At 48.9% G+C, this 15,169-nt stretch overlaps 1 protein-coding gene across 1 annotated transcript in view; it reads left to right on the top strand.

The window, feature by feature from the left end:
• Positions 1-15,169, top strand: part of LOC126546111 (transcriptional repressor scratch 1-like) — a 44,303-nt gene that overhangs the window by 17,362 nt on the left and 11,772 nt on the right. The gene's annotated exons all lie outside the window — the stretch shown is intronic.

Raw genomic sequence — 15,169 nt, 5'->3', positions numbered from 1 at the left:
CTTTGCTCCTAACATCGCTGCTCAAACTTCACTGATGTGTTATTTTGTAGATGCTGGTTATAATATCACCGACACTCTGTCTCATGTATTATATTCTCACGGCCACCCTCTGGTCACACCGGATTGAAACACTACAGCGCCTGTTGGTGAGAAATGTACATGCAAGTGAAATCCACCTTGTTATCCCATTTTTAAAAGTCTCGTTGGTGTCTCCTTCTTCCCAACGCTTGGCGACTTTGGCTAGACAGACGAAGAAGGCTATTAAAATTATTTGTGCATACATGGCTCATACAGTTTAAGACATAATAATACTCTCAATGGTAGCAAAACGCGTAGCATATGATCTTGTAAAGTCAATCAAAGAGGTGCATTAAAGTAGTTGTATACCTGAAGGCACATATTACAGCATGGACCCTCCACTCCATACAAGGTCACTTGTTTCTGCCTCAGTAAAAAATACTGTGGCCTGCGAAGGTGACAGCTATCGTCCTCAAAGTTTGGCGCTTGTCCCTTCTTTTGGCCGACTTGCACTTCTCCATCCACATTCTGGAACAGTCACCGGAATTAGTTCCGTGCATGCCGGGTGGAAAGCATCTGTACTATTTGCTTCGTTCTTTGCAAAAATATGAAAGCTTGAAAGGAAGCGCACTTTTCGCGAACACATCCGTAGTTATTCCATCTTCCATATAAGCTGCCCCGCACTCCTTGCATGATCGTGCTTTGAGACCGTAGGCGTTCAAGTGCCCTCTTTCGCCCGCTGCTCTGAGCAAAAGCCCGACACTTCTCAAGTTTCGCAAAGACAGGCAGCTTACGCGCCCTGCGCGAGCTTTCTTGCATACTTACAGCTTCCCTATTAGCCGCCGACGAGCACAGAACGGTGTAACGAGAAGGCAAATAAGATGAACGAGAAGAAGAGGAAAACCGCGCGAGTGAGACCGCGCGCAGCCTCGCAGCTCCGAGGAGACCACCTATTAGGGCTGAGTGCTCATAACGGCGAGCCAAAGTAAATATGTCACGCCGAGAACGAGCTGCTCCTTGCGCCTGTTGCTGCGGAAGAAGAAGCCCAGGTGTGTTTTCGTGGCCCAGAATGCCGACGCTGCGGCGCCGGTCGTGTGCGTACAAGGAGATTAGCTACGCGCGGGGCCAGGTTAGCTGCGTGCTGCACACACCTCCCCTCCACTGCTCTCCCGCTCCCTTTCCACTGCGCCACGCATTGGCCTGAGGTCCGGGAGAGCAACGTTCTGCGCTATCCAGCGGTCTGCACCGTTACCCGGGGGAGATGCGGCATTGCTCTCGACCAACCACGCACCCCCCGCCCCCCCGCCCCGCTAACTCTGCTCAGCGAGGGGAGGGTTCCCCCCCGCTCCTGGCTGCGAAAGTGAGACGGCGAAAGTCGCCGGAATCTGGTTATACACGATTTCTGCGGAGCCAGCCGCCCCGCGCATGCTTCCCCCTGACGAGACGCATTTGCCTGCAGACGATCCCGGCGAATCGCCGGCAGACTAAATTTGATTTTCACAAGCGCTGAAATGTCAACTCGTCTGCCTTCTTCTCCTTCCGGCCACCCTCAACCAACCCTCTTTCCCGTCAGCTTTACTTAGTTTCTCTTTTGCTATACCGTAAGTGGCTGCAGCAGTTGTTTTTTGGATCATCGGGGGCTGCCGGCAACCAGCCAGCGCCGCTGAGGGATGCCTGCCACCCAGACGGCTTGCCTGACACCGTCACCGCCACCAGCAGCGCACAAGCGCGGGTGTGCGCCCAGTCAGCCTCAGCATTCAACGCGTGCTGAAAATTCTGCCGCCTTCCTTTCTGCTCCCCTCTCACAATAGTGCTCTTGCTTTATTCTTTTCTTTTCTCCTTTCCTATTTATTTACGGCCTTTATAACGCTTGCAATATAATTTATGAAAATGCACATAAATCATAGTGCGATATGGTCTCGTTCTATATTTTGCAAAGGCGTTTTCTTCTTCCTACCTCCAGATATACGCTCGGCGAAAATCGATTTTTAACGACGCGCGTGATCGTTGCTTTTTTTGATTGCACGCTGCTTTTCATTCGCCTGCAGCAGTGCGCCCCACAGAAACGCGTAGCGTTGCATGGCGCCACTCCGAAATGACGGCTGAGCCTGAGGGTGGGTGCCTGCGCTATGGGTCCGCGCCACGTAGTTAAAAAAAAGAGAAGAAAAGAAAAAAAGTCACTAGAATTGTGCCCAATGTCACAACTTAAATTGATGATGCTCACTCCGAAAGTAATAGAATGTCGAACCGCTTTTTTCAAGGCCCCCGTTTCACTTTGATTTACTTTTGACTCGCAGAAAAAGAAAGCAGGAGACCCTCAGGCAAATGACCGCGACAGCTACGCGACCAACTTGAGAATTTGTGGTTCAAATGCAATTTCCCATTCCTCCTTCGAGAAAGTAAGCAAAGCTTGTACCACGAACCGGACACACGCGGTTAACATTAGCAGCGCACATTTCGAACTGTCTTACGTAGTTCCACTGACTGGTAAATTTATTTCGCGCACCAACTATCTCACGCTGCCCGAAGCATAACGCAGACCGATTTGCATTGCAGCGTGCCTCAGTAGTTCTGTTCCTGTTCCCGCTTGAGAATTAGCGACGCTTATGACGCTTGTTAGACGGGCTACATTAATGTCATTTTGCTCGTGAGCTTCTACTCCTATGCTAACACGCAACGCGCTGTGTAGAAATTGCACTGAGTTAAGACGATGTATCTGGTCCCGAAATTCTGAAAATAAAGGTTGCGCCTCGAATAAAAGACTTGACTGAAACAGCGGATAAAGCGATTAGCACGCATACTATTGAACTGCAAATGTTGGGAGGTGTTTACAGGCAATCGTAGCCTCTAGACCCATGCAGCTCCGACGTCCGGCAGGTCTTTACTTCAGACTGCCTGCTGGATATAACAAAAATGAGTTGCATCGAATAATTTGGCAGTCAAAATTATATTGAGGACACATATTTATGCAGCACGTGAATAGTCTTATTCAATTATGCAAATCGGCCAAACTTGGAGCGCCAGTATTGTGGCGACGAATAAATACACGTTGCGCAGACGCATTCGTACAAAAAAAAAAAAGAAGAAATGAAAGCTAGGACGGTAAGGCTACCGTGCAACCATGCACACATACTCGGTACGTTCCTCGAAAGAATATGCCAATATCTTAAATAGTTTAGATTTCCTCTACGTTACGTCCAACTCTCCATGGTCATAATTAACGCTGGATGAACCTAATTCCGATCGAGTCACTGAAACACCAGGAGGGCGTAGCGGAAAAAGAAAAGGTAGGCGTTTACGTCACGCGGGTTGCAGATATCGGCCAGCCGAGACCTTCAAATTGGCAAAAGCTGGACAAGCAGCCCATGAGCGACCTTGTTCGGCGCCACGGCGATACGCATACACAGAATGCGATCATCTAAACAACAAGCAAGTCAGCGCGGAGGCCGGGCTCGCCGGGTTCCTTATAGGTGGGCGATATGACCGGCCGCATACAGATCAAAAGTAAAGTCTCGGGTCTACGGAGAGCGAGCAGAACAGGCGAAGGGGGCGCGGTGAAGCGGCCGGGAAATAAACAGCGGCGTTATCAAGTCGGAGCGGCGCGGGGCGGAAACGGGAGCGGCCCGGCGGGCCCGCGTGCGCGCGAGAGGAAACATTCTTCGAGAAAAAGAAGGGCGCGTAGCGCCGAGGAAAGCGCCAGAAAAGCGGGCCCAGTTTATACGACACCGTATTTTCATCCGTCCTTTTCGACCTACCGTAGGGAAGCGCTACACCAGCGGCTTCAAAATCTTCGGGGAGGCGCTCGCGCACGCGCACACTCTGGGGGCGCGCGCGCCCCAAAGAATACCGCAACGCGCGGTGCGGGCGCGCGCCAAGGAGCCTTCCTTAGATATTCGGCGCGCGTCTACGTGTTGCAAGCAAAAAAAAAAAAAAAAGTGAGGCGGGGGGAGGACGGGGGTGAACAAAGCGCGATTTCAGCTAAACAGATCACGTTTCGGGAATAAATCTTTCAGAAACCCAGCCGTCGGATTCGGGAGCCGCGCCGCTTTCCTTTGCAGTGGCGGCGGAGGCGCTCTTGCCGGCCGGCGCGTGGCAGAGCGACGCACGATCCTCCCGAGGTGCGCGTAGCAGCGCGCGCGCTCGAATTAGTCACTGTATTCCGTTCCACGACACTGATATTGGCATACCGAATGTCGCCACCTTCCTGTCGAAACGAGGAGCGGTAATTCTCGGTCGCTTTGATGTCTCCGGAAGAACGTGTACGTAGCGCCGCGCCGCGTTTCCTCAACGAGCCGCCGATGACAATGACCGGCCAGCGGTGGAGGCTGCTGATCGCGATGAACTTAGCTGCCGTTCAAAGGAAACCCATGCGCCTGGCCGGCTCGGGCGAATACGGAGTCTACGTACCCATGTTGAGTTGGGCGGAGTCGCAGTATAAAGGTTTTTGAATGTTTCAGGTGCACGCGTGTGTAAATAACGCTTGAAGAAGCCCCGAAATTGGTTGTGCACGCCTCAGAATAGAAACAACGGACCACGCAGGTGACGTCCGCGGTTTTTGCTACCTGAAAGAAACGAGAAGAGTTATACAGATCGAACGCACATGTTGGTATCTACGCGAAGGGAAGATATAGTGAATCGGCTAATTAAGTGCTAAGAACAAAAAAACTGCTCATCATCTGTACCACGTTTTGTAGCATAGCGTTTGCAAGCCTTTCTGGCAAATCAGCAAGACGTGGACAGGCCCACCGCGAGGCTCACGAGATCCAAGCGGCCCCGGAATATACTGTCTCCGTGATCGGCCACTTCACTCGCCAAGAAGGCGAACGAATAGATGTCCCAAACTCCGGGAAAAAAGGCATCATAGCTTCACTTTAATAAAGGAACTATGCGCTTCACGGCGTATGTTTGTTGCACTAAGAATACTTAGGTACCATTTCTTGTTTAAATGCGCAATTTTGTAAAGAACATCTGTGTAGGTATATATGGCATAGATGGGGCTACATGTAAGCTGATTTATTATAGGTGTGTATTTCTTTTTCTCCAATCATATGTTTTTTAAGTCCTACAAAATGTGCTGTAATCATATTACTATAGATTAATTATCTGCCCAGGCGGACATTTAGCCAGTGCCTGAGCGATCGGCGGCAGCCATCTTTTATACATTTCGGAGCGGGGCAGCCTGCGGCTATTCAGAAAAATAAAATCAGTTTTTTTCGGCATATTAATGAATTTTTATCGCACACACGTCGCTTTGACGCGGTGAGTTTTGCGGTTTTGGGACGTCGCGTGACAGGCAGGTGAAGTGGGCGCAGCTCAAAAGCTTTTGACCAATATCCAAGGGCTAATGGTGAAAAGGCATCGAATCAAAAATAACTATTTTTCTTTTGTTCGGTCTAATCACGCATAATAAGTATGTACACGTCATATAGGATGGGCAACTATCGCGGTTTTCGTGATGTTGCGTGACAGACAGGTGAAGTGGGGGTGGTCTAAAAAAGCTTTTGGCCAATCGCGGAGGGCTGATTGCAGAATTGGAAGAGGAAAAGTTTGGAATAGTTTTACGTTATAGCGCCCCTGGTTTTGGTTTCGTTCCGCTGAAAAACGTTCTGTCCCGGTTCGGCTGCGGAACGAAAAAAAAAAAAAAACGATCCGTAACGGTTCATAATGGTTTTGGTTCGCGTGCAAAAATGCAAAGTGACGATAAGAACGTAGTAGTTATTTTTCGCAATAAGGGAATGATCAATTCTGAGATCACGCTCAGGGCCTTGAATCAAGGCGCCGAGCATGATCTCAGAAACAGCACGTCATCGAGTGTACGCGCCGAAATGTGAGACCGCTGTCTGGTAAAACGAACGATAAAACTTTGGTAACAAAGAGTCGTACTCGTAGAATATAAAACGATAAGCTATTCAGCGCGCAAGCCCTGGGTTTTGCTACGATGCCGATCTGCTAGTGCACCGAGCGGCAGGCTTATATTAGTGGAGTGTTCGACCGGCAATTGCACGCGCTATCCATGCCTGATATATGCGCGCTAATTCTTACCTTGCCTGAAGTAGGTCGTTTCAGATTGCCGACTTTCCCCTTGACCCGAAAACTTTTCTAAAATAATAAATAACGTTTCGGTTGCGTTTTTTTATTTCTGGGCAAGAATATCGTTTTTTTTTCGTTCTTCCTTTTGGTTTTCGTTCCATTTCGACACCCTGTGTGCAAGTGGTCGCTTTGTAATGGTCACTGCTGGAAATAAAGAATGCTGCATCCGTTGGTAAGGACGCTTTGCCTACACCAAATGATACTCGATACAGCTCGCTCGGGAACGAAAATGGGAAATGAACGCAAGCTGACTCTGAGATCTTATCCGCGCCGATTGCCGACAGAGCTGCGAGAGGCGGCCAGGATGCACTGACGATGGCTGCCGCCGAGTCTGGAGTTTCCCGCCTCTCCTTCGCCGCGGTGGAGTGTGCAGAACTGCGACGTGTCATCTCGGCGGCCAGCGCGGAACAATAACTACTGCTTCGGGACAAAGACCGCCGCCTTGTTTCGCAGGGAGCGCGCGGCGCAGAAGCAGGTTTCCCTGGCGGGCAGCAGCAAATCTCGTCATGAGGGGCCTAGCGCGGCCCGACACCGCGCCTGGGGCGAAAGCCTTTCCTTATCCCCAAATTGGCACCCAGGATATTCGGCGAGCAGCTAACGCCCCGAGCGGCCGGGACTGAGAGGCGCCCAGACCTGGAGAAAAAGCTCTTAGGGCCCCTCGCCCTCCCCAGCCGTGCCGTTGGAAAACCAAGAATGCCACGCGCACCTACACCGCTCCTCCCCATAACCCTCGGTCCTCGCTCCGCAAGGAGGAGTGAGCAAATAACAATCTCGCTTTTAGTTTGCTTGGCTCCTTGCTCGGCTGTTGTTGGCAGATTTCGCTTATTAGCTGCGGGTCACCTTGTTAGCGGCGAACAGAGCGCTGCCGCCGGGACGCGCCGAACGTGTCGATTCGTTGCGCGCCGCTGGCTCTCCGCAGCAGACTTAGCGGGTCGCGCTGAGTGGGTTCCCGATGTCGTCCCGATGTGCTCTCGACTCGCAGCTCTTCCCGAGAAGACGCCAGACGAGGGGAGGCTCTCCTTTCCAACACCGTTTCGAGAGCTGGCTGCGTGGCACTTGCGCCTTGGATGCATCGCGGCGTATCGTATGTCGCTCGCAGTGCAAGCCGCAGCAGCCTTCAGCAGTTCACCGGGAAGGCCATTACAACTGCAGTTCGCCGGGCGCTGTTATTTTCTACGCTGGGATGCGGCAAAAGCTTTCCCGTCTGCATACTGGCGGATTTCATGGAGGCGCGTCGGCACGGACGTGCGACGAACACCTCATTGCATGTACTTACGACCCTTCGTTTCAACGCACGAGGAAAACGAATGACTGCACGTCTCATTCCCGGTGTCACCGCGTCGGAATGCAATTACTGCCGCACCGGAGGCGACTAGAGGATTACCGAAAGACACCAATGCTTGCCTTTTCTGCGTCATGTTAGTTTGCAATAATGCTTGGTTTATTTTGCCTTCATTTTGTTTTTGTTTTTTCGTCTTGCGTGTTTCTTAGTAAAAATGTCAAAACATTAAAAAGGCAATAACCCTTCTTTAATGGAACGGGTCTGGTCACTTCTCGACATCGTGTAGCCATTTAAGCATGCATAAACACCAATACGTATCCACAAAGAACGCGATACTTTAAAAGAAGAGCGTGAAACTTTGCTAAGCGGTGGACAGCATTCATCACCTAGACTAAGACTCTTGCATTTGTCCGTGGGTTGAATAAAATGCCACAAAAGAATTTTCTACATGGTCAAGTTCACTAGCGCCACGCGTAAAGCCACATTGCCACTGCCTTTAGATTGTGCCAAAATCATAGAGGACACACACACGCACACGCACGCACGCACGCACGCACGCACGCACGCACGCGCACACACGCACACGCAGACACGCACGCACGCACACACACACACACGCGCGCGCGCACACACACACACACACAGACAGACAGACAGGCAGACAGACAAACCGATGAACGATTGCCACGCATTGGAAACCAAGGAGTGGGGAGTGTGTATGATAGAGGTTTGAATTGCAGGGTCGCCGGAAAGTGTTCCTTAATTTTTGTTTTCTGATGTGCAGGCCAACAGACATCGTTCACATTCTCTCTAACCAGCTACATAAAGGCTATATAGTATGAAACCTCCCCTCATCCACCCCAAGCATTACACAATTTATTCTTTCACTTTTAGATCACGTTAGCATGGGACGACAAGAGTCACTCTACGCAATTCATGCTATGGCACAACATGAGAAGGCCGCCATTCTCTGGATGAGTGTTTCCCTTTTAACAAGTGCCATGCTACGACGAAAACTGCTACGTACAAAATGTACTTTTTCTGAAACACAAAAAATGGAGGAGATTCACTCATGCGCCACGCGTCTCAGCTTCTGCAGGCGCAAATGTACCGTCGTTTGTACCTGATCAATTAAGGAAAATACAAAGGTGCTCACACAGGAGAGACCGAAATAATAAGCTCATATCGTGCGACGTTCATAGCATTTCATGCACTTTCATTGAAGTGCAAGCAATTGCACTATGAATTCGTGGACTGATAGTTTTCCCAGTGTTTTCTTTTAAACACATTGTCCGTACTTAGTGAGTTGATGCATTTTATTTTTATTACATAAGGCAATCTGTTGCGTTCTGCTTGACTAGGCGACTCGTTCAACCAACTGGCCGTGGTAACCGCATTCTGGTGGAAACGCAACACAAAAAGTGGTTGCGCAGTTATATTTACGTGCACATTGAAACAAAAAGAAAAGAAAGGAGAGCTCTAGGTGGTCAAAATGATCCGCAGAGCCCAACTACGGCGTCCCTCACAGCCGGCTGCGCAGCCTTTGGGATGTAAAGCCGCATAAATTATCATGATCATTTACGCGGCAGTACTTTAGAGAACATCTACACTTCAGTTTCGAACCAGCTTTTTTAAAGTAAGTAATTAAAAAATAACCGTGGTGCAATAATTAGTTTTTTTGAAGATGAGAAAAGAACGTAAGGAAGCTACTGTTATTGCTTGGAGGAACCGTGATTCGCAGGCTTAACTGCTGAAAGACCCAAGAATATAGTTATCCTTTAATTAATTTCACTTGTTACAAAGTTAAATCCAGAGGGCCCGAGAAAGGGCGGAACATCACGGTATTCCTGCCCCGACTGGGACGCGGCCAGCGGCTTACGCGGGTCCCCGATAGGGGCCTCCGCTGAAGCTCCTCGGGATCAAATAAAGTTCATTGTCTGTCTGTCTGTCTGTCTGTCTGTTACAAAGTTAAATCTAATTGTTATGGCTTATCACTTTTATGCACGCCCATAGTAGTATATATATATGAATGCATTCGTGGGGTCGGCGATCCTTTGGCCAAACGCCATAAACGTACATTTTAACGCTCCAACGTCTGGCACAAGGCGTTTAGAAACTCTGAACTTTGACCTCGGTACGTGTCACAGCAGGTAACGTAACCGTAGCGCAGTCTTTAGACGCGTGTTCCGGTCGTTTGCTGCCTCGAATTTCATTCCTTATAGAGAGCGCTTCCAAGTTTCAAGTCCCAGGTTTGAGCCACGCATTCTTCAGGTAGAAATACTGCGTGTATTTTTTTCTTATTCAGGTATAGTAGGTAACCGGATTCTTTAACAACGCTTTTTGCCCGTCGCTCTGGCGAGGGCCAAGTTTCGAAAAGCGTGCGGTTGTAAGCACTGCCGAACGGTATATAGTGGAAAGACGCTGAGCGATACCGGCACCACGCCGTGAAGGGTCTGCCGCCGCAAGCGAGCCATTTAGGATGCCTGCCTTGGCGACCTCACAAGCGGCAGCGCGTTGCTCCAATCCAATTTCGCGACCTGAAAGCCTCAACTTCGCCGGAGCTTCGGGAACACGTCAAGGACAAAAGAGCGCGCGCCTGCAACGGGCCAGTAGCGCCGATGGGGCCGCGCCATTGCCCGGCGTTTTTGAGCGGGCGTTTCGTGGGGGGGCGGGGGGGGGGGGGGGGGGGGGGCTCTTTATCTCGGGCCCAGGGCGCCCCGAAGCTTCGCGTTGGAACAAGCACAAAAGCGCGCACAACACGCTCATCCCCGCAGCTCGCAACCTAGCTCCGCTGCTGTGGCAGAAATCGATACTGTCAAAGAGGGGCATTCTCCTCCAGTTGATAACAAGTAGAATCGAACCGCGCCTGTGGAGCCCGTTTAATCCGGCACCGCATCAAAGGCATCCGTCTGCCGCACTAGTCAGCGTTTCACCTCAACGCGGAAGCGGAGATGCGCCTCCATCGTTATTTCTGCCCGGATGTAGCGCGCGACGATGCCCTCAAACCGAAGAATTTTTTTTTTTCTTGTTGCCGTCTCTAGCTTTGTAGTCGCACAGGTGGAAACTCTACAGGTAAGCTGGAACATCGCAAGCGACCGTTGTGAGTTGGGACAGCTAGCAGCAAACTAAAGCCGTCATCGTGGCACAACTTTTGCGCAACATATACTGACATCTGCACTTCAATACCATGGTGAGCCCCGAGAAATACGGTAGTAAGGAACTGACATATTTTAAGCCGCGGGAATCCGAAAATATGCCGGAAAAGGCAAGCAGGAGAATAATAAGATCTTGCACCCGTCTAAGAGTGTATTTGTCACGTCTATGAAGGCAAAGTCAGTCGAAAGCCTTTGGAGCACGCCAGTTATAAGCCGTAGCTTGAGCAGATTACACTGCTACTGCTATCTGGGAGCTGTAGTCTCAGCGGTCTTTGTCAATATAATTTCTCCAAAGACTATGAGAGCGCTCGACTTTTGCCAAAGAAATGCTCACGCATGGTGTGTTTCATGTCTCTTCCACATTTTAAAGAGGCTGCACCTTACTCGATTCGCTTTGCCGTTAAGTTACCGGGCTAGTAGCATAAGAATCGGCAGTCACTACTATCATAACTCCTACAAAATGAAATTTTGAAGTCCCCTGAGTCATTAGATTGCCCCTTTTGAAAAAGCAAATGGAAGGCTTTAGCCCGAAGAATGCTTTGGTATTCAAGAAAACAACGTAAATATGAAAAAAAGAAAATGGTATGCCATCCCCCTGTTTCGGAATCCGTTCACTGAGACGTCACGGTTTGTCGCAATGGCTGGTCAAGGCTAGATATTCCGGATTATTTTAAGAGAACACATACTATATCATAAACGAAAATGGAACCGTGAATATTTTGCCCATTTTTACAACAGAGAAGGCTGAAATCTGCAGGAAGACTACGAATTCACTGACACCACACAACGATGCAATCTGTGCCATGTGGCGCGACACTCAGAATGAAAATCTCGGCCTTCGGCATCGATTTCTTTCCGCTAAGCCCGCCTTTTGTCCATCTACATAGCGAAACAAAGACTGATAATTAGAGAGAGCAATATAAAAATATAACTTGAATAACGGTGTGTTTTCACTTGTCTTTATAAAAGGCCAGTCATGTGCAATGTTTATTTGTTCAATGTAATGTGTCGGAAGTTTGCAATAATAAAGGAACAGCAAAAAAAAAAAAAATGCCGGGAAAAGCTCACGAATTTTTATAAAGCACGGGGTAGCACTCTGTCTGTCTGAAAAACAGTTCTTTACGTAAGTTTTGTACAGGGACGGTGCGGGAGCTGTCCTTAAGGGGCTGCCATATACAAACACTAGGGAGCCCTTACGGGAGCCCAACACTTACGGGAGCCCATTGGCCTCGACCGCCGCCCGGGCCCGCTGGACCAAGGCCCGTTGGGCCGTCAGGTCAGAGCAGCCGAGCAGGGCTGCCGCCCAGTCCTCCCGGGAAGGGTTGGGTAGGGGAGCTAGATTTGGGTTTTTTTTGCCCACACCATGTGGAAAATGTCTAAGGACTTTTCCCCACAGTGCGGGCACTTCCCCGAGCAAGCGGGGTCAAAGTATTTTGATACTGCCGGGCACAGTAGAGTTTTGGAGAATGCGCTCCTCCGCCTTTGCGAGGCCTTTACAGGGCTTAGGATAGATGGAATGGCCAGATTGGTATATACCACAGAACGCAGATGAAATTTTAAAGAAAGGACCATCAGAAATACAAAAAGCAAAAATTTCTTTTATTGCAGATTTTTTTTATAAGTAATATATTTGTCCTAGCAAATTAAAGATGCTTCTACTCAATATCGTTGCATTCGCTAGCTAAAGGAAATTTAACTGCACCAAGTTCAACTGACAACGAAACTTCAAACAAGTGAATGTGACGCATTGCATTCGAAATGTACCGCTTAAATATATACTCTCGCAACGTTGCGGATAACGGATTAGTGCGCGGCAAGGAAACTAAGCAGCCTCCATTTGTAGCCGTGAATGACCATTCGGAAATAAGAATAGAAGAGAAAGCAGAACCAACGGCGCTTTAACGTAACACTATGCCAATCTGTTTTTATTCCAATCTCGCGACATCAAATTTACGTAACCACCAACGCAAGCATCGGGCGGTAACCCGCAGTGTTGTTTGAAAAGCTAAATCAAATGCGCTTCTCGTTTATAGGATGCCGCTTTCTTTTGCTTTCAAAGCGAATAGCATCGCCTACATTGAGCTGTTTTTTTTATCTGATTGGCTGAGAAGAGGCGAGGAACTCCAAGGGAGAGAGTTTCGATGGGGCCGAGCCAGCACAGTGAAAGTAGATAACCGGATAACCGGGTGGTGCCGGCGTCTGCCATTGGTCCGCTTCCCCTTACTTATCTTGCAGTGGCTGGTGGAAAATCGCGGCGGCGTGCAACGGAAGTTTAAAATGCCGCTAAAACGTAGCCTCAGCAAAAACAGTTGACAGAGCGATGTCGTATACGTGCCGAAAGGTCTCGATAACGTTATGCTGCCAAGCAAAACCTTTTATTATACGCAAATACATCCATGCTCCTCGGCAGCTTCGAGTAGCCAGTGCCACAGTAATAGGCGGGCAGCCACCATCCATTCATTTAGGAACGGATCAATCTCCGGCTATTCAGATATTTCAGTTTTGTTCGGCATATTAATACGCCTTTAGCGAACACGTCACTTTGACGCAGTGAATTTTCGCGGTTTTGCAACGTCGCGTGGGAGACAGGCGAAGTGGGCGCAGCCCCCAAACATTTGACCAATAGCCGTCGGTCAAACGACGCCGAAAAAGGCGTCAAATCAGTAATTATTATTTTTCTGTCATTTGGTCTAATCATGCATAATCAGTGTGCAAATATCATATCAGATGGGGCGTTTTTGAGGCTTTCGTGATGTCGCGTGACAAACGGGTGGGGTGGTGGCTCGAAAATGTTTGACCAATCGCGGAGGGCTGATTTCAGAATTGGAATAGAAAAGTTTGGAATAGCTTTAAGTTATAGCGCCCCATGTTGGCTCTGAGAGTGAAAATAGCGCGCTATTTTTTAGGCTTGGGACCGAATTGCCTTTTGCGAAAAAGAATAAAGGTCCACATTTCAGGGTTTAGTTTCGTCAAGCCCTCCCTACACTAAAGAATGGCTTCACTGAACCATTCAAGAAGCCGGTCAAATTAGCTCCGGAATTAATTATTGAGAAGACGAGCAGCTTTGTAAACAACGCTCCTATTTGCAATACCGTAGGCACACCGAAAAGGTTCGTAAAGGTAGGCACCAGCCAATCGTCACAGCAAACATATCATTAGCGAAGGCCGCCAGCCAAGACAGCAAAAGTTTACAACGGTCGAAAAGAATTGTGAGTAATTCGGCTCCATTTCTCCCCGAACTGCAAATTCGGTATACCAGTCCTGACAATTTTATTGCACAATATTATAAAAGGGCAAAGATAACAGCGCATATAACTAATTGACTTTGCGACATCTTCAAAGGAAGAAAATGGAAACTCATTCATGTGCACAGATGGGGAACTTAGGCTTGGGCATTTTTTCCGTTACGAGAAATTCACCGGGTATCCTTCCCTTTAGCATGCAAACAAATGCACGGCGAAATGTTGAACGTTTCATTTTAGCGTGCAAACATATCACAAATTGAAACTTTAAACCTTGTTATGCTTTTGCAGCACCTCCTCTTTAGTTCAGCGCCACTTGTTCAAACACTTGAAGCGTGTTTTCTGAGGGTGGGTTTCTTTACTTTCGGGGGAGCTGCCTGGTCGTAATTATAGTAGCTATAACTTCGCCAAGCGAACTGCTCAGTGTAACTGGAGTTCTACGATCTGCTGAAGAGAGCCTCTCTTAATTTCTCAAATAAATAAATAAATAAATAAATAAATAAATAAATAAATAAATAAATAAATAAATAAATACCCATGCTTACTGCGCGCGCACTCTAGTTTATCCTACCTGCATGCCACTTGTCTTTGCGTCAAGAAGCCGCAACGTCATACCAAGAACGTTTCCTGTTCAGAAGAACAGTAAGAAGGGCAACCGAGGGGCCCGATTCACTTCAGTCACAACCACATGAAGCTAACAGATAACGAAGCCAGAGAAAGGATTGGGGGAATTATCAAAGCGAAGCTCGCTTGGCGAACACTCCCGGACTTATTGCTGACCGTGGTTGCTAGGCGCTGCTGCTGCTGTCTCGCCGAATAGCTCACCCTGTGCTAATCTAGATCACCGGGCTGCAGTGCTGGTGAATCAATCGAACCTCGGTCCCCCAGAACTGCAGTCCGGTGCTCTAACCACTGGGCCACAATCGCACGCACACTTCCATCGTGGCAACGGCCACTAGCTAGTTCTTTGAGGTGACCGCTGCGTGCTTCACGTTACGGTTGCGCCAGAGCACATGTGTCTCATTTGAGACAAAGACGCCAGAATGAACTCGACAGATTTATAGTACTTGATTAAGCGCTTCACGATTGCTTCGCTTCACATAGATCCCGAAATTTGCGTTGTATCTGCATAATATTTTGCTATGTCAATTGAAATGCATAAATGGTTAGCTAACAGCAAGCGAAAATGGACGAAAATAACAGCTTGCCGCCGGTGGGTGCCGAACCCAAAACCTCCCCACCACGCGCGCGATGTTCGTATCACTGATTGAGCTACGGCGGTGGTTGTTCCCACGTGCACATTCTTGAGTATTTATATAAGTCTACAAGATCTGAATGTGGGAGTGTTAGCCGGCCGCACTGACGGCCATGGCTTCGGGTAT

This window comes from Dermacentor andersoni, chromosome 1 (genome assembly GCF_023375885.2).
Source record: "Dermacentor andersoni chromosome 1, qqDerAnde1_hic_scaffold, whole genome shotgun sequence".
Taxonomy (NCBI): domain Eukaryota; kingdom Metazoa; phylum Arthropoda; class Arachnida; order Ixodida; family Ixodidae; genus Dermacentor; species Dermacentor andersoni.
This window is presented reverse-complemented; position numbering and strand designations above follow the sequence as displayed.